Here is a 23,145-nt window from a genome sequence, read left to right on the forward strand (position 1 = left end):
GCGGTTGCCCTGGGCGGGCCGGACCAAGCGGGGGTCGCGCGGAGGGCGGCGGGGGCGGAGGCGGTGGCCGGGTCCGCCCTCCGCGCCCGCCTTCCCCCCGCGGCCGGAGGCCGGGGGCGGGCCCGGCACAGACCGCTCCCCTGGCGGCCCAGCGACCCGCAGCGGCGCTCGCAGCCTCTTACCCGAGGCGGGCAGGCGGGCGAGTTCTGGGAAAGCCCGGCCTAGGGCGGGGGCCCCGCCGCCGCCGTCCCGGGAGCGCGCTTAGCTCGGCGGGCGCGAAGCAAGGGGGCGGCGCCGGGCCGGGCGCACGGGGTAACGTGGGGCGGGCGGGCTCGCGGGGCCGGAGGGGAGGCGGGCGGCGCGCACGGCCCGGGTCCGCGCTCCGGGCTCAGCCTCCCGGGCACTTGCCTGGCCCCTGCGCGCTCCAGGGCATCCGCTGAGCCGCTGGCACCCTGTGGCGGGGATACCCGACGCCAGCGACTGGCGCGCACACGGCAGGTCCTCAGGGGCACGCTGCATTCGGAGACTCAGGCGTGACTGGCCCGAAAAGGAAAGGTGAGGAAGCAACTCTGACTTCAGAGGTGGGCTGTTTTCCTCTCAATCCTGTAGACCCGCTGTGGGGCGCCCCATAATCCCGCGTACCTGATGGAAGACTCTCTCTACCCATCCTGGGGAGAACTGAGGCAGGCGATTCCAGAGGGATGCAGGCGAAACCCCACATGGGCTAGAGAACACCCTTGGAGGGATTTCTCCTTCAGATTTTTACCTCAGGTCTCCACTTTATTTTGTCTGAATGGTGTAGAAAGAAGGAAAATAAGAGCTCTTTTTGTGATGGTACGTTACAACTGTATTTCAAAGAAAGTGCTCAAGGGTTTGTTCCTGGAGAGATTTATTGACATCGAGTCCTAGAAAATACAATATTGGATTCTGTCCTACTCTAACTGGTAACTAGAAGACAGAAAAATGGCTCTGTCTTTTCTCTCTGTGTTTTAACGCAGTAATGAATTGTTTCTTCTAAAGCCGAAAGTCCTCGGTTGTGGCTAATATTAAATGTGCAGTGCAAAATTGTTTTTTTTCTCTCCCCTTGCCGGGCTTAAGCCATGAGACATTTGGTTCAACTGACTCAACCAATTATTCAGTGGAAGAAGGATTCATCATTTAAAGATTTACAAGCGTTCTTTTCAATAGTGAGCTCCCTAAATACATATTAAGTAGAATTCTCTTCATCAAAAAGTTTTATTTGCACACAATTCCTAATTTCAATTGCATTATGCAGAATTTGTAGGATGCCCTGGCAGAGATGAGTAGGGATAGGGTGGGGCCACAGTCTTAAGAATGCTGAACTCTACAAGGGAGAATTTTTGAGAGCCCGTCTTGGAATATAGATGCAGGTGACCCTTTGATGCCTGCATAGGTGCCCAGTTGTCATGAGGGGAGGGGGGACATGGACTATTTCTTCAAACAAACTTTTGTTTGAAGTCATGTCTTCTCAAATACTTTTCTAAAGATGTCTGATGATGCTGTCACCTAGGGCATCCGTTCCTCTTCCTGGATGGCCCTTTCTCCCCCATTTTCATCACCTAAATCTTGCCATCCTTCAAATTGAGTTTTACTGCTCCTGTGAGATCTTCCCAGGTGCTCCATTCCGAAATAGCTGACCTTTCCATGCCCTGATTCCTGTAGCATTTTACCTTGACTGGCCTTTCCACTCTGTGCCTTCTATGAAAGTAATTTATGTGGACGTCTCATTTCCCGGACTGAAAGCAGTTACTGTGGTTTCTTGGCCCAATGCTTGCACCTAGAGGGCCCTTTAGAAATAATTGCGGGTCAGTATTAAATGTTACGACTTGGATTATACAATGCAAATCTCTGTTTTGGAGGAGGTTATCAGGATTTAGAGAAATGTATGATATTTACCTTTAGCAATTATCCTATGTTTTCAGCCTGACAGGGGAAATTTTCTTTATACCCAGGAGCCATACATAATATCACCTTTGGTCCCTGCCTTTGGACCAGAAGAGGTGAGATTGGATTGGAGTTCCTTCTTCCAGGGCCTTTAGTAACATAAGCTCCTTGGATGCAATCCAAGCTAGACCTTTGTCATTAAAAATTCCATGCTCAAGTGGGTTGTGGTGAAGCTAGATTCCAACGAAGGTGGTTGGTTTCTTTTTTCTATTTGCAACTGTTCTTAATCACATTCTTTTCTGGACTTTGTTCTGTACTTTAAAAATTTCATTTGATGTGCAATTTGTCACTACAAATTGCTAAATGAGAAAAGGAAGATTGAAAAGGACTATGCATGGTGAAACAGTTTTCCAAAGCAGAGAGAAGGAAAGATTTCCCATGCCCTGGCAAGCGGGAGGATTTGCACAGAACGAGGGTACTGCATGTGTATGTTGGCAGTCCTTGCTTTGACACACCTGACTGACAAGTCATAAAGAATATTGGACAACAGATGCTCCACTTTGGCTCCTTCCTGGGCCACCTCTGCTGTAGAACATAAAACAAAACCAAAACAAACCAAACCCCAGCTACTTAGTGTCTGAATTTTTCTGATCAAGTTGCTTTTCTCCTAACATCTGTTTGAAATCTTTGGCATTGAGCAAGTGGGAGTTTAGTTGAGGGGAGGTTAGGTAGGAGATTGGAGAACTTGGTGCTGCTGGAGCCAGGGCTAGTAGGTATTGATGGGGGTGTTAGGAAAGCATGTGGCCCAATGATGTAGGGTCCCAGAAAGGAGAGTCAGAGATGGGAGTAAGTAGGGAAATAGAGGAAGAAAATCTCAGAGACACACTTTGTCATGGACCAACCATGGGGACTGGAAAGGAAGAGAAAACTCCAGCATGTGGTCCTTTCTGCTCCCTGGATGCAGAGCTCAGGCTTGTTTTTATTAATGCTATAATTTAGCTCTATTATTGCTTAAATAAGTTTCCATCAACAAGATTGGGAACCCAACCCTTTACAACTGCAAGGTTCATTACCATAGCCAGTAGCTGCACATGGATATTTGCATTTATATTTAAATTAGTTAATATTAAGTAAAATTAACGACAGACATTTCAAGTGCTCAAAAGTGACATATGACCACTGGCTACCATTCTAGATAGTGCAGACATAGTACGAGTCCATCATTGCAGAGAGGCCTGTTTTAGAGTGTTGTTTCAAATGGCTAATGCCAAGGTGGTGTTCTTCAAAGCAAATTTAGGCATAACTTAAAAATTGTCTGTTTACAGTCCCCTAGCAAGTCTATTTACATGAAAATAGTAGTGGTAGTAGTAGTAATTGTTAGTAACATTTCTGTAGTGCATACTGTATGCCAGGCACACTATTCTAATTACTTTACATCTATTAACTTATTTAATCCTTAAAACACATCAGACATTAAATACTAGTGATCCCTTACCCCTTATCTGAATTCCAAAATCAAAAAAAGCTCTGAAAACTGTGTTTTTCATAAGTTTGGTTATAAAACTTAATTCAAACTGATAGGAAGTTATTATAGTTTGTATTTTTCTCACTTGGTGAGAACTGTTCATATGTTTTTGACTTCAGACATAATGGACTTGTTCAATTTGCTGTGGATCCCACTGGGTTGTTATGTAATATATGGTATAGGCACTGACTTTCCATTACAAAATCCAAAAAGCTTCTGAATTATAGTTGACACCATAGATTTTGGATAGGGGAAAGTGGACCTTCATTATTATATCTGTTTTGAAGATGAGAAAATGAAGGCGTTGTAAGGGTAAGTAACCTTCATAAAGTCACAGAGCAAGAAAGTTCCAGGGCTAGGATTCAGTCAAAGCAGGCTGGCTCCAGATTCTATTTTCTGGACCACTATTCTATCCTACATGCCCCTGGGGTCATCACCTCAGACAAATGACTGGGCCTCTTCTGCCGGGATGAAACCAAATACCTTTAACTCCGCCCATTAGGAAGTTTCAGATAGAGCTTTCCCTAATAAATTGTTTAACGGTTGAAGTTTTGAAATGCTATGGGTAGTTAAACCAATGTGTTCAACAGTTGTTTAGTTTGCTCCTTTTTTACCTTGTACTAACCACACTTGGTTTTGAGCCATTTGCTATATAAGAACCGGTAGGAATGGAGGTTGTTCCTTGTGGTGCTATTAAAACCATGGGGCCCTTGTTGATGTCTAGGACAAATTGGGCTTGCTTATCTTTTGTGGAATAGAGGGTAGGGGATAGAGAGGTCCTGTTCCAGACGGACTGCTGAACTACCGGAGGGCCATTCTGGGGGCTAATGGGCTTTCTGAGCCTTCCTGGTGTGGCTGCACAGGTTCTAGATCAATCTGACTCAGTTGGGAGGTCTGCTGGAACTTCAGGACTGGCCTATGGTTAGGAATGGACTTTTCACTTTCCCTCCACATGTAGTTGCAGGCCTAAGTAGTCTCTTGGTTTTTTGGTCCAAATCCACATCTGAGAAAATTCTTGACTAACACCAAGGGTCCTAATTTTTGAGCATGAGAAAGATGCTACACCATCTCCATGTACCTTTGGCACAGATTCTCCAGGTCTCTGTTTCACTGTGTCCAGGGAGCATGTATACCTCTTTTGGCATGTCATGGTGCTCCCCAGTTATGGGTATATATGTGAGTAGGGCTTGAGGCGTAGGGAACAAGGCACTGTACTGGTCAAATGCAAGGACTGTAGAATCAAACTTACCTGGGTATATATAGGTTTTGCAGCTTCCCAGCTGTTCAACCTTGGAAAAGAGAATTAACCTTTCCATAAAATGATCTAATAATAGTAATTTTATAGGGTTGCTTTGAGGCCTAAAGAAATAATTCACTTAAAGCACTTTATATATAGTGCTGGACACATTGTAAGTACTCAAAAAGTTAGCTACTAATGTTGTTTCTTCCCCCTGGGCCTACTTAAGCCTTGCCAGTTTGCAGTTTTATACTTGGAGGAGGTGTATAGGTTGAGTAATGGCCACCCTCTTCCTAATCCTGGAACCTGCAAATATGTTATTTTACATGACAAAGAGTCTTTGCATGTGATTAAGACTTTTGAGATTGGGGAAGATTATCCTGGATTATCCATGTGGGCCCAATCTAATCACAAGCATCCTTACAGGAGAGAGGTGGGATGGTCAGAGCCAGTCATAGGAGGTGGGGGTGACTTGAGGAAGGGGTCAAAAGCTATAGAAGGCCTCTAGAAGCTGAAAAAGGCATGGGAATGGTTTTTCCCCTAGAGCCTCCAGAAGGAATGCAGCCCTGCCACATACCATTTTAGACTTCTCGCCTGTAGAACTGTAAGGTAATAAATTTGTATTCTTTAAGCCACTAAATTTGCAGTAATGTGTTTCAGCAGCAGTAGGGAAACTAATGCAGTGTGGGAGAAAAAAGATTGGTCAGGAATGAAATTAAAGCCACCAAAACAAGAAAGCAATAATACCCAGCATTTGTGAGAAATTTGCTTTGTGCTTGGTGCTGTTCTCTTAGTACTTTGTATGTATTAACTTACTTCTCATAATAGCCCTCTGAGGTAGTTCTGTTATATGCTTGCTTGTCACAGATGAGGTAATTGAGGCATTGAGAGATCAAGTAGCTTGTCCAAGGCTACCAGCTAGTAAGTGATCGAGCTGGGGTTTGAACCCATTCTTTACCATTCCTAGACACTGCTCCCAAATGTAGGCATTTCTGTCTCTTGAGTTCTGACAGCGTCAAGCACTGGATGGTGTGCTACTGTATGGTAAGGAGGTGATATTTGAATCCATGAGGAGGCCAGTGTAGTTTTTCTTTTCCTCCAAAATGCCGGTTATTGAAGGACGTGCTAAGCTTTTGCTATTCCTATCTCGTGTAATATGTCTGGACAGCTTGGAGGGGGAGGAAGCTGGCTTTGGGAGCAGTTCCTGTGCTGGCCTCCCTCTCTCACTCCCACCTCTGCTTCTCCAGCCGCCTGGCTCACTCACCACAGACCGCTGGCCCCGGTGCCCGTTGGCTCTGCCTCCCACCTCTGCCTGTTTATTGGATTTGCCTCATTCCTGACGCTCAGCTCCAGCCCTGAATTCCACCTTCTCCTGGCTCCTCAGATGCTCAGACTTGAGGTGTTTGATGTCAGGGCCTGAATGTGTGAGGTACTCTGTGACTGCGGGGCAGCACTTTATTTTTCGCTTTTTCCTTGTGTTTAGCTGGTGGCTGTTGATTTCTCAGGAGTCTCCAGGACCTCTGCAGGGTGAGGCAGTGTTGGGAGATAAAGAGCTGAGCCGTCCACCCTGATTCTGCCAGAGTAGTCATCTTGTTTGTTTTATATACTGCTTTGGGTTTTGCATGAAAGGGGGCTATTATTGTTAAAGAGACAAAGAGAGAACTTTTCTGTATTTTCTCTGCTCCCATTTTACTAGTTTGGGATCTGGAGCCAGGTTGTTTGGATGTTTGTTTACAGCCTGGCTCCACCACTTAAAATCTGTGTGACCTTGTGCAAAGTACTTGGCCTAATAGGGCCTCAATGTCCTCATCTGTATAATGGGGGCTGTATTAGTAGTATCTAATAGGTTGTGAGAATTAAATGAGATAATACATGTAAAGGGTTTACAACAGTGCCTGAATTCAACAAACAGCAGTTGTGATCCTTTTTATTATCTCTATTTTGAGTCTTCCAGTACTGGCAGAAAAAGAATTTAACCTTCTGTCTTCTTGGGGTTCCCCTCCCCTGCTTTCCAGTAATGCGGAAGGTGGGGGGGTCTTAGGTCAAAGAACTGTTCCTCTCTCCTGGCCTGGGTGCCATAGAAATGCCCACTGTTACTGACCACAGGCTCCCTCCAGGTATTTTGACCTGGCTGCTGCGGTCGGTCTCAGCAGACCTGTAGACCTTTCTTCTTTCCTCCCCTGCCCCCAGGCTGGGAAGGGAGGGGCAGAGGGGAACTCCATTTCTCCTGCTTCTGCACCTGGATGCTTGGTGTATAAGACCCTCTTATCCTCTTGAATACTTCCCCTGTACCTTTAGGGCTTCCATTTTGGCAACAAAAGCCTGAAAGACTCCTACCCTCTTTTTCCTTTCCCCATGGCACTTCGCAAAAGGCAGCAGCGAGCTTAGGACCTGCTACTTATTATTCGTGAATAAAGGGAGGATACTGGGAGTAAACAAAACAAAACTACATTTTCCACATAAACAAGCTGGCTGCCATTTTCAGTCCTGTTTGACCAAAACCTATTATCTCTTTCTGCTCAGCAGTGGCATTGCTGCTGGTTGTGTATGTGGGGAGTAATCTTTTGCTGTGGGGTGGCCCCAATGAAAAGTGCTCAATTTATAAAATAATGAAGTCTCCTTCAGGAGGGCTTTTTTGCTTGTGCTCTGGTGAGTTATAATGAAACTCAGCAAGCACTTAGGTATTTTTATTGCTTTGTATAGAAACAGCTACATTATAATAATGAAACAGTAAGGCTGCTATATTCAGAATTAAGGAAGAGGCAGAGGCAAGGAGAGACTATGTTTTGATGACTTCATTTTAGGTTTAAACTATATAATATCACTGACTATGGAAAATTCAGGGAAATGGAAAAAAATCATTGGGAAAATACATGTGACCAAGTACATACTATACACATCTGGGATTAAGATATCATATAACACAGTTTAATTTGGATATCATTGAGTTGTTTCAAGTTACTGTCATTGCTAAAGCAAGTTTTAATGCATTTGCTATTAATAATACAAACTCAGATGTCATTGAGCACATTTTCACTTATGAAACGTTTGCCTAGAAGAATTAAAGCCTTCTTAACAGCCTGTTTTGTCAATTTCAGAGAGATGGATAAAACTCACAGAAGTTAAGTACTTTTGGCGTAAAATTGTATTCCTCTTTTTTTCCCCCAAAGGCAGAATGAATTTGGATGAGGGTGCAGAGCCAGAGCCTCAGATTCTGTCCTCTGCAGTTTTGTTAACTGCTGTAGTCTGAGCTGATTCCCTTCTCCCACTCAGCAGGCTAATTTGTCCTTAACTCAGCCTGGTTTACTGTGCTCAGGGTTGTTTTTTTTTCTTCTTTTTTTCATTGTGGCTTGGGCACAGTTAAAATTCACAGTGGTGGGAACTGGTAAAGCTAGAGGTAGTTTTGAGAGAACTATGCTAAATTATATATATTTGACTCTTAAGAGGAAGGCAAGAACTTCTTGAGCTATGTATAGAAGCTATATAAAATTGCAAAAAGAATTCCAAAAAGTAAATTTCTTGCACAATCAGTGCAACATAGCAGTCCGAAAATCTTGCGTGTTCTCTCTTTGACATCTCGTAGATCTAGATCTTTGACTGCCCTTTGCTGACTGAGAGTGGGCCGGCTCCACCAAGTCCTGGAATGGCTGACAACAGGTGAAGTGTGTTCTTGTCACAGGCTGGCAAGCCCGGATCAAATTAGTCACAGAGGATAAGAGAGACGGCGCATTTATTTCTGGCCATTCTGAGTATTCCTAATGAACTGTCACCATCTAAGCAGTCAGGTCTAAAATATGTCACCTATTTAAGAGACATTAGGATTTTAAAAAGAACTTTTAATCCAAAACATCATTTTAACAACTCAAATCCTATGTTTTATCTGTTAATGCAGACAGTATGCATCTGTTTATGATGGCTTTATTAATTTTTTATTATATCCTATTTGATCCAGTAATTAAAAGAGAATGGAGGAGAGGAGGCGGGTAGTACTAGTTTGGCCATCTGGCTTTTATAAAGGATAGAACTGGTCTCCTAAAAGACTCAAGAATTTGCCTAAAGCCAACCAGCGGAGGAGCAGCAGAACTGCTGCTTTTGTTTTCTTGTTTTTGTGATTGTCAAACAAAATGAAATCATGCCATAAATATATAATACACAGTTTGTGATCATGGATTCCTCACCTCACATTCCACCATTAAGATGTTCCTAAGCCATTAAATGTTTCCAGATCTTGATTTCAATGACTGGATCTTATTCCAGCGTATGGTTCCATAGACAGCTTACCCATTCCTCTGTTGTGGGACATTTAGTTGTTTGTCCCCCTCTTTTTATCTATTTTAAGGAAATCTTCATTGAACATATCTCTAATTCATTCTTTAGTGCAAGGTCCTGGAAGTGGAATTGCTAGGGCAAAGGATAGAACTTGTTTCAAGGCTCCTAAATACATATTACCAAAATGCTCTTTGAGAAGGATGTGCCAATGTGCACTTCTACTATAATAATATACTAGAGTGGTATTTCCAATATACTTTTACCAGTTCGTGGTATATCTTTTATTTTTTATTTTTTGCCAGTTTGATAAGCAAACCTTGGTATTCTGTAATTTGCATGTGTATTTCTTTAATAACTAGTAATGAAAAATACTTTTTAAATTACTGATTTGCTTTTTTCTTGGTAAATTATTTAATCACGTTCTTTGCCCATTTTTTCTTTTTACCTTGAGACCTCTTAATGAATTAAGGAGAGTGTCCTTTTATCATATTTTTGTGCAAATATCGTCCTGTCTTTGTCATTTTGATTACTTTTTTCCCAACTAGCATTCTTCTCTGATAACAAAATAATACAAATTAATTTTGGAGAATTTGGCAGAGACAAGCACAATAAAGAAAAAATTTAAAATACCTGCAATTTTACTATTTAGGGTAGGCTTGGCTTTCTAATATCGGATGAATAGCTTTCTAGGTTTGTTTATTTTTTTCTGTCTTTTTTGGTCCCAAATTGGGATCATGTTTTGTAACTTGCTTTCTCACCTAACATCATTCTTTATAATAAGTGGATTGAGGTTACCCCTATTATGAGATACTCTGTGCAAATATTAAAATTCATGTTTTTTAATGTACAAAAAAATTTTAATTTCTATGTGATCATATATATATATATGTCCTCCTTCATGATTTCTTCTGTGGCCTTTAAATTTTAGTCTTATCCATATTCTGAGATGAATTATTTTTAGCTCTTTAGGGTTTTAGTAACATGTACTTAACCAGTTTTCCTACTTCATTTATTGGTCAATTCTAGATGATTCCTAATCATCTTTGGTCACATTTTAAGGTTATAGGTACTAAAGGTAGTTTTAGGTCTAATTTATCTGACTGTAAATTCTTGAATGAGTATCATACTGTTTTAATTATTTTAGCTTAGTTTTATATATATAAATTTATATATAATACATTCATAAGGCAAGTTCTCATTATATTTTTTCAAATTTTACTTATTTTTCCTTGTTTATTCTTACAAATGAAATTTTGAGACATCATGTTCTAATCTCAAAAATCCGTTGGGATTCCGATTGGGCTTACCATACTATCAGTCAAGTTTTGTAGTATTCTCTGTATTACTCTTTTATATCTTATTCCTTTATTTCTAAATGGCTTTTTAAAAAATTTAATCAACTTAATTTTTTAGCTGATTCTCCTGAGCTTTCTAGAAAATTATATATTATTCTATGAATCAGAGCTTCCTGAACATGAATAACTAAGAATGAAGATAATGGAGCTCTTTACTTTATTCCTGATTTTAATGGAAATGCCTTTCCTGCTCACTAGTAAATATAATACTGGATTTTGATTTAAAATAGTTTAAATCACTTTGAAGAAGTAGTTTCATATTTCTGGATTGAAAAAAAACTTTAAGAATCATCAAAGGGCATTGAATTTTATGAAATGCCAAGAAGATAATCTTTGATGTGACTGTATGCTTTTTTCACATTTGACCTACTGATATGTTATATTAACAAACTTTTTTCATTAAGCCATATTTGTAGTCTTGTTGCGGCAGTTTATTATTTTGCTAATGAATTATATTTCTAAAATAGACGTGTTAATCTAGAATCTATTTAGATTTCACTTTGGATTTAAAAAATAATTAGTTCTACTTTAGCCATCGCCATCAAAGGCCAGTATTAAAATTAGCTGCTGCTTCTGAGTATGCATAGATTGAATTCCAGGGAGAACCCCTGCCATTTCCTGAGAGTGACGGGGGCAGCTTCAGAAGGGGTAAAGGGCTAGGGCCTTGTGAGAATAGAGGGCCCACCATGGATTTGTTAATTGGGTTATGTGCTGTTGTAAAAATTTCACTGTTAATCAAGCCTAGCTCCTCAATTTGCCTCTCCTTGCTAGCTGAAAACGGAATGCCTTTTTTTCTCCTCCCTAAACTGGGATATCCTCATTTCTTTTTGCTCCTCACAAAACAGGCAGCATTGGAACTGTAATAATAGAGGGTAGGCACCCTCCTTGAGGGTGCCAGGCACAGAATGTGGACCTCCTGTTCTGGAGTGAAGGGATGTTCAACAAAATGGCAGTAAACCAGAAAGCCAAAGCGTGGCCACATCGTTAGCATGAAGTCCAGGAGTGTTCAAATTGATTTTCAAATTTTAGTTCAGGTGAAATGGTAAAAAAGAATAGAAAAAGGGCATAAGGAAAGGGACCTGCTTTCACATCTAGCCCACACTCATACATTCAGCACTCGTTTACCGAGGCTCTCCTATGTGTCAGGGTCTATGCTGACTGATGGGGGCGCTGGTGAGCAAGCCCCCCCATGGCTTCTGCCCACCTGTGCTTCTCTCCTCCAGGCAGTGCTGGCAAGGAACCTGGTAGTTCCAAAATCTGTGCAAAAGATGTTACTCTCTTCCTTTCTCAATATTTCAGACTTTTTTTTGTGTGTGCAAGAATGAAATAAACATTGTAAGTGAGGAATCATGTGTAAGGTTTTGAAATGTGACAATATTTTGTTTAAGGATCTTGGTTAAAACTCTGTAACTTGACGCATGGGAAAGAGGCTTATATTGCTGCTACTTGGTGTTTTCTTGCGTCAAATGTTTTCACCCTAGTTTCTTCTTTTCTGAAGAAATGTCTTCTCAATTTGAAGAATTCTGGAAGCAAGGGCTGCTGGGCCTGAAGGCAGTCCACGCCATGGCATAGACCAGAATGCACAAGGAGAGGCAGCGAATGTTCACCTTGTGCCCAGTTCCATTCCGTGCAGAGGCTCAGGGGAAGACTTGGATGAATTCCCAGGGGTTTGGTTGCTGTTCTATTGACGAAGGTATTCAGGTTCATCTGGAGTAGCTAGTTCATATCAATGAGTTCCTATCAGTGAAATGTTCAACTATTGATTTACTGCTTATTACTCTTTTAAAATTGAGTACTTTTTTGGGTTGGTTCTGTAAAAAAAATGTTTACTGCATTTCTAAATTTAGACACAGGTCTTGCCACCAAAGATATTGCGGCCCACTTAGGGAGATTTAAGGTACATATACCTGAATTGCTCAATATTGTTATCAAGAACTGCCTCAGAATCCTGATCAACTGTTAAATGGCATGAGTCCAGGAGAGGGAGCTCTGGACTGGATTTTTCTGGTGCAGAGGGAACAGCTTGAATAAGGCAGGGTTTGACTTGATGGGAAGATATTCCTCCTAGGAAAAGAGGTGAGGCAATCCTTGTCTAATGCTTGTTCACAGAAGAGTATTAGTCGTCAGCTGGACAGGGTCTCCTGTGAGGCCTGCTCTTTCTTTGCCCTGTACATGTTCAGGTTTCACTTTCCACCAATGACTCCAAATCTCTCTGTAGCCTACTCACTGCACCTGAGCTGCAGATTTGCGTATCCAGTTGCCTACTGCACATCTCCCCAAAACTTGTTTCCCAAACTGAACTCAGTCTTTTCTCAATCCTATTTCTTCCATGTTCCCCATCTCAGTGAATAGAAGCTTTATTAATCCACTTGCTAAGACCAGACACCTCAGTCCTCTGAGGCCTCCCCTACCAGGTTCATGATTCCTTAGTTCTTGGGGCTTTTCATTCCCAGTGCTCATCACACAACTTGCATTTTTATGTCTCTCTTTCCCAATAGAGTATACTCTCCATGAAGCCAGGAGCAGGATTTTTGTCTGTTCACTTTTTTTTAAGATTTATTTATTTCCCCCCTTCCCCTTCCCCTTCTCCTGCCTTGCTATTTTGCTGTCTGTGTGATTCTCTTCTCATTTTCTCTCCTCTAGGATTCACTGGGATTTGATCCTGGGGACTTCTGATAGGTAGAGAGGTTCCCTATCAATTGTGCCACCTTAGTTCCTGGTTTCTGCTGCGCATCACTTTGACTCTCCCCTTGTCTCTCTTTTGATGGGTCATCGTCTTGCTGCATGACTTACTTGCATGGAGCACTGGCTTGCCATGTGGACATGCTTTCTCGTCTTCTTTTTCAACCAGGAGGCCCTAGGGATCAAACTCAGTTCCTCCCATATGGTAGGCGGAAGCTCTGTCACTTGAGCCACATCTGCTTCCCTGTTCACTTCTGTTATCTCCAGCTTCAGCACAATATTTATTGCACTTCAATACAGGTCCTCAATAAATACTTGTCAATTGAGTGTATAAATGGAAATTCCTGTCCATTCCACCTCCTAGATATCTCTTTAGTCAAGCAGGACCATGTTTGAAATCCAGCTTTTTTATTTATTAACTTGGTGAGATTTATTAAGCTGTTTTGTTTGTTTTTTAAACAACAACAAAAAAACCCCACAAACATTTGAGATAAATTTTCTTACAGATTAAGCTATTTTAAATCTCTCTCTGCATCAGTTTTTGAATCTGTAAAATGGACATAATTATAGAACCTACCTCAGAGTTATGGTGAAGATATAGTGAAAAAGGGCATGTAAAACATATATTACTGTTTGATACATGGTGTAGTTTGGGACTAGAATTTTGAAAGCCTTCAGTGTAGATAAAGAGATATATACTTTATCCTTTAGTTGAGGATCCAAGAAAGGTTTCTGTGTGCGTGGCAGAAAGAACATGAACTCTTGGGGTTAGCAGATATGGGTTCAAATAAAAATTCTACCACTTAATAGCGATGAGGCTTTTCACAAGTTACTCAGCCACTCTCTACCTCAGTTTAAAATCCTCTAAAATAGGAATAACAATACCTACCTCCAAGAATTCTTGAAAGGTATAAATGAGATTATAAATGAAAAGAACCTTAAAATTAAAAAAAAAAAAGTTACTTCCCCTTCTCCAGTGATAATCTCTGGATTCCCTTGGAAAGAGATCTGTAGTCAAGAGCCTTGTCCTCGGATCAGCCCAGTTTAACATTTTATCAGACACTTGAATGAAGATATAAAGCCACAGTTTCCCAAATTTGCTAGCCCTTCACCAAATGGGAAGTTGGGCAAGGAGACCACTTGGAAGGCTATTCTACTAGTCCAGGTGACAGATGGAAAGATCCAAACTGGGTGTTATCAGTGGCAACAGAAGGGACCTAACACTTGGGGGAAATCTTAGAGAAAAATCACTAGAATGTGGCAAGTGGCTAGTGGGTAAAGGTGAATGGATAAGGAGGGTTAGAGATATCAGAAGTTTCCTTTCTGGGTCCCTGGGGGAATGAAGATGCCCATTAATTGGAAGGAAGAAGTTAGGAGAAAGCCCTGATTTGGGGAGGGAAGAGAGGGCAGGAGTCTGGTTTTGTATGTGGTGCATTGACTCCGCCTAACAGGAAGTTGGAAAGTCAGGACTGCCGCTTGTGGGAGAGGCTGTGTCTGGAAAGAGGCATTTGGGAGTCATCCACATAGAGGTGATAGTTGAAGCCGTGGGTGTGAGAGGATGGGATGGCCAAGGAGTGGCCAGTGCTGTTCAGAGTCATTAACTTTGTTGGCTGTAGCTTGAGATAAGCAGGATAAACAAACTCTTGCCCAAGTGGGAACTAGTTTTACTGCCTTCTTCTGTCTTTTTAACTCAATAAAGCAAAGTTATACAGGATGAAAAATCTCATATAGTATTATCAGGTTTTAAAAAATCACTCTTGATTTTTTTCATCACAAAAGTAATATGTGAGTGTGTTCTTGTTTGTAAAGAATTACAAATAATACAGATTGAGTAAAAGTTCCCATTAATCCCCATCCAGTCCTTTTTTCTTCAGAAGTAAGCACTGTTAATCAGTTTGATGGGTATTCTTACGGACTTTTTCCTAAGCATATGTATAGTTATAGCCGCATTCACATAAGGATATACATTTTGTTTTGTTTTGTTTTGTTTTATATAACTGAGCTCATACTAAAAGTTTCGTTCTTCAATTTATTTTTATTTTATAAAATGCAACACTCTACTTTGGAAAATTTCCAGGTAAACGTATCTAGATCTAAGCAATAAACTGTTTTATGATATTCCTGGGTATGTGTAGTACTATGTTTTATTTAATCTTTCCCGTACTGATAGCATGTACCTTGTGGCCTACATTTTCATCTGTTGATCCTGCAGGTATTTGTGGCTCTCAATGTGTAGGAGATTGCTGAGCAGAAACCAGAATGTGTTAGTATATAATAAGCCAAGAGTTCACCAGCTATCAGGCACAACAAGATGAAAGCCCATAAGGAAGAAAGGAAGTAGAAAATGCTCTTGGTCAAAGTTGCCATGGGCTGGCTTGGCTTGGAAAGGAAACGGTACTCATTTGGGAGATGCAGAAGTAGATGAGAGAGGCTGAGAGCTATTTGCTTAGGTTTTGCAGGATGAAAAGACAGATGGATGATTGGGGTGGACTGTAGTCACTGCCCAGTCTCAGCCCCACCACAGCCCCGCAGGGGTCAACTATAATAAGCCATTGGCCTCTTAGGACAGGGAGTTTCTGTGTTGGACTAAGCCACTCCCTGTGTTCAACCTTGCCAGGCCCATTTCAGTGCCATTAAGCCAGAAGAGCAGGAGGTTGTGGGGAGAAAGGGAAAAAGGGAGTGTATGCTAATAAGGTGGGGACTTTCACCTCTATCCCCAGGTCCAAGCCCAAGTTTGAGTGATTGATTTGGGGAGGGTGGATCCTGGTTTGATAATGTTCATCCTTTTTCAGATATCATCAAAACAAAGACAAGGTTTTAAGTTCTTACTTGGGAGCCCCTGAATTTATATCCCCTATGAGAAACTTGTACATTGTTCCCTCTTCCCTCGAGTCCCTGGAAGTTGAGGCAACTCAGATCTAAGAACAGCTCGGAAAGGAAGGAGAATGCTCTTCCACGCCTGCTTTATGCCAGCCCTAAGGATGGGCTCTCTCTGCTTTTCCTGCCTTTCATGCTCTGAACCACACCATGTCTCATGAGCAAGTTTGGAGCATAAAGTATAGTTTGTAAAATATCAGAGCCCTAATTTTCTTTCTCTTCTTTCTGCTGTCGCCAATCAGGCCTCAAAGGAGATACCTCTTTGGGCTAAAATGCCTGACTCTTTTTTTCCTCCTCTTACCTCTGTGCAGCACTGACTCAGCAGCTTCACGGCTCTACGGGGCTGTTAATGAAGCTTCCCTGCCACAGGGTGAGACTACTTAGTGCACAAACTCACAGGGGCAATTCTGAATAAATGGCCTGGTCCAGGTTCTCCAGCATAGGAGACAAATCTGGCTGGGTAATTTCTTCCCTTGGTATTTCTCTCTGGCTCCCAAGCCTAACTCCTCCCAACTAAGGTCCTCCCTTCTCACAGCACTGTAAAGTTGGGCTTATCTTTTTAATTTCACTTGATTCTACTCCCAGCCAAGATAGACTACCCCTCTGGGCTCCTGACCAATGAATGGGCTCGTCTCCCACAGTCACCGTGAGGATGTGGACAAACACAGCTCTGATCTGCTGCCTGCAAAGAGTGACCATTAACCACCCATCCCAGTATGCCCCAGCTCCTCTGCCCTCAGTATATGTTCCCCATCCTTTTCCCAGCCCTGGGCTACTCCAGAATAAATACACAATGTTTTCAGTCCTCAGAGCTCCCTAAACACAATGTGTGCTTTTTCCTTGGCTCACTCACTCTCCCCCCCACCTCTCTTTCCACTGCACTTTAGATTCAGTTTAGGTTTCCTCCACTATAGAAAGCGTTCCCTGACCACCACCACCCTCCCAGGCAGAATTCACCACCCTGTATTCAAGTTTTTTGTTTCGTGTTGTCTCCCCTACTCCATATGGCAGAGTCTCTCCCTGGGGCTGAGCCCAGGACCTGGAACATACTGGGCACTCAGCTCATGCTTATTGAACCCACCTCACCTGGGACAGAAAGTGTCTTTGTGGTTGTTTCCGTAGGTTTTGCTCTCCTGTCAGATCCCTGACTTTGCTTCTCCTTATCTGTGCCCGGTGGTGAGAACTCCCTGAGAGGCCTCACCTTGTAATGAATAATTTTATTGCATTCTGTTTGGATGATCTGTAGCCTGGACCATCCAAATTCTTAGATTATAGGTAACTGCCTAGGAATGGAGGGAGGGGTGGGTGAGAGCACACACTAGTGTGCCAAGGTCATGGCTGGAGGCCTATGGGGGCACCCAGGGTTTTTTTAACTGTCACTTCCCCCCAGACCCTACCATGTCTGTAGTATATTTCCTTTTACAAATCACCTTTGCGTGCCGATCTCATTTGACCTTTCCTACAAATCACCTTGTGAGGTAGAAGAAACTGATAATACAGAATGAAACAAATGAGGCTGATTCATTTATTTATCCCACAGATATTTATTGAGTGCCTATTGTGTCACAGGTAAGGCTTGGAAATATAGCAGTGAACAAAATTAACACATTCACAGCTGTCAGGAAATTCAGATTCCAGTTAGGGGAGACAAACGCTGGGCTGTTGTACACATAAGTAAGAAATATACTTTCTAATCGTGGCAAAAGCTAAGAAGACCATCAGGCAGGGTAATGTTACAAAATGTGATGAGTGGGTAGGGAGGAGCACTGCTTCAGAGCAGGCACAGCCTTTCAGAGGAGATGACATTTGAGCTGAAATCAGAAAGGTGAGAAGTGGGCCAGGTGATGTCTGAGGGACAGGTAAGGGCAGAGCTAGCCTGAAGCTAGGCCCTTTCCCTTTAGCATCCCTTAGGCTCTTCCTTCTTTACCAAGTCCATGGAGGCAAGAGAGTTATGTCAGGGATGAGCCATTTGTTTGTGTTTTTTTAAAAAGAGTTTACTTATTTATTTTTTTAGGTACCGGGCCTGGGGATTGAACCTGGGACCTCATATGTGGCAAGGCAGTGCTCAACCACTGAGCCACATTGGCTCCCTCATTTGTGCTAACTGTAGTTTCTTTTGCAAACCAGCGGGGGGGCGGCGGGGGGTAGGAGATGACTCATGCTTGTGTGTCAGGGGCTGTCACAGGGCCTGTCCTCTGAACTTTGCGTGTGCACAGCAAGCCCAAAGCTGGAGTGGCCCCCTGAGGGCTTAGCTTTGCTTTGCCTTTTGGTGCTTAGTATATCCTTTCCCAAGAGGTTTCCCCTTAGGTTTATTTTTTTGTTTATTTTTTTCTTTTTTCCTTCTTTGTGTGTGTGTGTGTGTGTTCATTCTTGTTTTCCCCTTAGGTTTAAATCTCATCTCTTTACAGCCAGCTGGTGGGGGTTATCAGAGACACCTTCCCCAGAGACATCTATGAGGTTTATATTCTGCCATTTTCTTCAAGCCCTGATGGATTGAGAGTAAGCAGGGAAATTAATGCCATTTTACAAAGACCTCTCCTCCTGGTGGGTGGAGTCTGCCTGTGCTCAGTGTAGTCTCTTTCAGTATAATTTGAAGACCATTGGTACCAGAATCACCTGGGAGACTGGGGAGGATTCGGAACATGTTAAATATGTAGATCCCCCTCCTCCTGGCTTGAATCAATCTCCTGGGTAGCAGCCAAGCACGTCGAGAATTTGATGTAAATGTGGGGAATCGCTCATCTAAGCCTCCTGGGAAGAACATGTAAGAATGAATATCAGCCAGGACAGTGAGGTAACTCACAGAAAAGGCTTGCTGTGGGGAGGCAGCTGCCTGGATTCGTATGTGTGCTTGACCAGTGACTGGCTGTATGATATGGACAAATAACCTACTCTTGCTAAACCTCAGTGCTCTTATCTCTAAATTAGAAATTAAAATAATCATTTATACCTGGCTGAAGTTGCTATGAAGATTAAAAAAGACTCTACACATGATGTGCTCAGCATGGTGCCTCATATGGCTTTAGGTAGTACAGAGGAGGCGGGATGACATGAGAATGTCTTGCTTTACACACAGTAATTATGTTTTCTTGACAAGTTGTGGGTAAAGTGAATCAAACTTTACTATTTCCAAAGTGCTTTATCTTAAGCTGTCATCCCGCTGCAGGAAAACAACTGAAGTTATTAGTCATGATGGGAAAAAATTATGCTTGTAGAAATTGAGAGAGGAGAATGTTTTTCTTGAAAAAAAAAATACCAGAAATGGATTCAGGTGGAGAAGCTCTTGAGAAGGAATGATTAAATAGTTAGTGGTAATGTATTTATTGCTTAGCTGTGGAAAGTCCTGTGGAAAGGAACACGGGCAGATGTAGCTCAGGTAGTTGCATACCCACCTCCCACCTGTGAGGTCCTGGTTTCAGTTCCCAGTGCTTCCTAAAGAAGAAACAGACAATGAGCAGATGAGCAAACAACAAGCAAACAACAACAACAGCAAGCAAACAGATGAGGGAGCCATTGGGGATGGGGGCGGGAAGAATTTCTGGATGGTTGACGCTCCATTGGTTTGAGAATGAGGCTCATAGACACTGTTCAGAGAAGCTTCCTGAATAGACTGTGGCTCAGGAGAGGAAGGCGGGTAGGGCTTGGGAGTAAAGAACTGGGCACGGAAGTGAATGTGAAGAGACCAGGTTCAGGGAATTGGGGAGTAGACCACACTGGCAAAGGGGAATATCAAATTGGTGGATTGGAGAGGCTAGTTTGGACCAGGCTGTAGGAAGCTTTGAATGTTGACTCCACTTTGGCCTAATTACATATCATAAAATAGCACCTACATGTAGCAAATATCCCTTTGGCAAAGTTCAGATAGACCTATTAGAGTTTACAGACCATTTATTCTCAGTGCCCAGCGCAAGTCTGGCACATCATAAGTGTTGAAAGAGTATTTGTTGAATTGGTGAATTGAGGAATATGAATGACTTATACCAGCCCTTGAAAGAAAGATTGAGCAATCTGGCAGTTATATATCCAAAGATGAGACAATGTTTCCAAATACATAGAGAGCAGGGAGGGTTATACATGAGTTCAGGAGGTGAGCAGTATGATTTTCCATGACCCTTCTCCCTTTTAGAATAACATTTTGAACTTTGATAAAGGAATTGCTAATATTTGTATAAATTTCATTATGTCAAAGTTATTCTTATAAACAACATAATATTAAAAGGAGCAGGATCAAAACTAAATTACATTTTAATTTCAATTCTGTTAAAGTTATATATGTCCCTGCAGGGAAAACTGGAAGGAAGTTTTAACAAAATTAGGATTTATGATGCTATCTTTTTAACTTTATATATAACCTTTAAAAAAATTTTTTTACAGTAAATGTGTATTGTTTTATAACCAGATAAATGTAATAAATTATTTGTTTAAAAATTAGTGTAGATGTGGAAGGAGTGTAGTTCAGTGGATGAGCACCTGCTTTGCATGTTGAGGTCCCAGGTTCAATCCCCGGTACTTCCAGAAAAAAAAATTAGTGTAGAAAGTGATACAATACTTTTGCCAAAGCTTGTTTTGTTTTGTTTTTAATCTCTGGCACCCAGAAAATTGCAACTGATATTTGAACTAATGACATAATTATATAATACCAAAAATGAGTAATATTTACCTCACTTACTGTGCTAGTGTCATGTGACATAGTTGATTTGCTGAGGGCTCCACACCAGCCGGGTCCTGGGCTTTGATATATCATGACCCCCTGCCCTCTCCCTGCACATCCCTCAACCTCCCTGTGCCCCACTCTGAGGCTCAGAAATGGTCTAAAGTCTGGTAGTGCATGTCAGAATCCTGTTTGCTTTAGCAAACAGCTCTGTTTGTTTTACTCTCTCTCTTTCAAGGTTACATTGCCCTGCAAGAATGCCATGGTGAAACAAACAAACAAAAATACAAAACAAAACCTTGTTTGCTTTATTTTTTTTTTCCCAGTCAGGTAAGAAGTCCACATGACTCATCTCTAGATGACGGCTTCTCAGTGGTAAATCAGAGGCTAAAATGAACTTTGAGTTTTAACATGGTGTTCTATTTGCATTTTTAACTCTACCCCAAACAAGGCATTAGAATGACCTCAACTGCCTGAGTCGACGGTTGGCATGGACTTCCACCCAGAATTTGATGTCTTTGGTGGACATCATGAGGACCAAGAATATTTTTTTAAGCTAGTTCAGAGGACCTATGGAGGCCTCCATTGGTGCTGGTGTTTTAGTGTGGATAGATACAAGAAAGGAAAATGGGTAGAAATGGCCAATTTACATTTATGTGAAGTTAAAACAGTTAAGCCATCTGTTAGGGCTTTGTGGAGGAATTTCTCTGAAGCTGGAAAGTACTTTAGCCTGGAGATTGTTTTACCTGGTGCAATGATGAAATTTAAAAAAATATATATTTATTTATTTCTCTCCCCTGCCCCCCCCACCCCCACCCCGCTTGTCTGTTCTCTGTGTCTATTTTGCTGTATCTTCTTTGTCTGCTTCTGTTGTTAAAAGCGGCACGGGAATCTGTGTTTCTTTTTGTTGCATCATCTTGCTGTGTCAGCTCTCCGTGTGGGCGGCGCCATTCCTGGACAGGCTGCAGTTTCTTTTGCGCTGGGCAGCTCTCTTTACGGGGCGCACTCCTTGCGCGTGGGCCTCTCCTACGCGGGGACACCCTTGCATGGCAGGGCACTCCTTGCGCACATCAGCACTGGGCATGGACCAGCTGCACATGGGTCAAGGAGATCCAGGGTTTGAACTGCAGACCTCCCACGTGGTAGGCAGATGCCCTAACCACTGGGCCAAGTCCGCCACCAATGATGAAATTTAAATGTAGGCTTGGTGTCAGGTGTGGGAGGCCCAGGTAGGAGGAGGGGACACAGGAATAGCCATGAAGGGTCTGCAGATGCTGGAGCATATTATTATTATTAATCTTTTATTATCTTTTTCTAAAAGATACATAGATCACACAAAATGTTGCATTAAAAAAATAAGAGGTTCCCATATACCCCACTCCCCCCATCCCACCTCTCCAATATTAACAACCTCTTTGACCAGTGTGGCATATTCATTGCATTTGATGAATACATTTTGGAGCACTGCTACACAGCATGGATTAGAGTTTACATTGTAGTTTACACTTGTTTCCAGTTCATTCAGTGGGTTATGGCAGGATATATAATGTCCTGCATCTGTTCCTGGGCATTCAGGACAACTCTAGGTCCTGAAAATGCCCCCATATCGCACCTCTTCTTCCCTCTCCCTGCCCTCAGCAACTCCTGTGGCCACTGTCTCCACATTAATGATAGTTTCTTCTATTGCTAGAGTCATAATAATTCTAAGCAGAATACTAGTAAGTCCACTCTAATCCATATTTTATTCCTCCATCCTGCAGACGCTGGGATGGCGATGTCCACTCCATCTCTAAATCAAGAGGGGTCTTAGATCCCACATGGCTGATGGATGTGATTCTTCTGCAGTTGTAGACTCTCTCGGTTCCCTGGTGTGGTGGTTTACCATCCTCACCTCCCTGTTAGCTGACCTGTATAAGTCCAATGTACCGGAGAGTAGGTTATTATTTTTTAATATTTATTTTTTATTAGAGAAGTTGTGAGCCTACAAAACAACCATGCATAACGTGCAGAATTTCCATATATTACCCCTCCACAAATGCCTTACATTGTTGTGGAGCATTTGGTAACAGATTAAGAAAAGATATCATACTATTACCCCTAACTATGGTCCATAGTGTACCTTTGGTATATATTTTTAACATATACTCCTATTATTAACACCATATAACAGGATCCTTTGACTCAGAGACTGTAATGTGATAATGTGTTAGGGTAATAGAATGGCTTTATTGTGTTTATCTCATCCAGAATGAGTTAGTTTTCATCACATGTATTTTTAATTCTTTGGAAAGACTATTAGATTAATTGAGGGATGACTTGTAGAATACCAGTTTGAAGAAACATTTAGCCAGTGGATGTGTTGATGTTGCCTAACCATTGATTAATTATAAATTGCTTGTAACATGAGCTATAGTTACCCCAGCTAAATGATAGCAATCGGCAGCTTCAGGAAGTCCAAATGCAAGGCCTTTATGGTAGCAGCCCTGGGTATTTCCCACCTTTGTCTTCCCCTTTGTTGCCAGGATTCCAAAATGTGCTGCCTCAGCTTGGTATGAGAACTTTCCAGCAGCCTGTCCAGGGTGGTTCTAGTACTTTTGCTGAGATTATGCTTATACAAGCAGAGTAGCCTCCAGGATCCAAGGCC

The 23,145-nt window shown here is 42.1% G+C and overlaps 1 protein-coding gene across 3 annotated transcripts in view; it reads left to right on the forward strand.

Moving 5' to 3' along the window:
- Positions 1-318: 318 nt before the first annotated feature.
- PLCE1 (phospholipase C epsilon 1) overlaps positions 319-23,145 on the forward strand; it is a 384,952-nt gene continuing 362,125 nt past the window's right edge. For 2 of the 3 annotated variants that reach the window (XM_058298789.2, XM_058298793.2), the window contains exon 1: positions 319-555. The gene's annotated coding sequence lies outside the window, so the exon portion shown is untranslated. Of the gene's footprint in view, positions 582-23,145 lie in introns of all 3 variants that reach the window. The other variant, XM_058298790.2, reaches the window with a different exon arrangement.

The sequence above is a fragment of the Dasypus novemcinctus genome, chromosome 6 (genome assembly GCF_030445035.2).
Source record: "Dasypus novemcinctus isolate mDasNov1 chromosome 6, mDasNov1.1.hap2, whole genome shotgun sequence".
Taxonomy (NCBI): domain Eukaryota; kingdom Metazoa; phylum Chordata; class Mammalia; order Cingulata; family Dasypodidae; genus Dasypus; species Dasypus novemcinctus.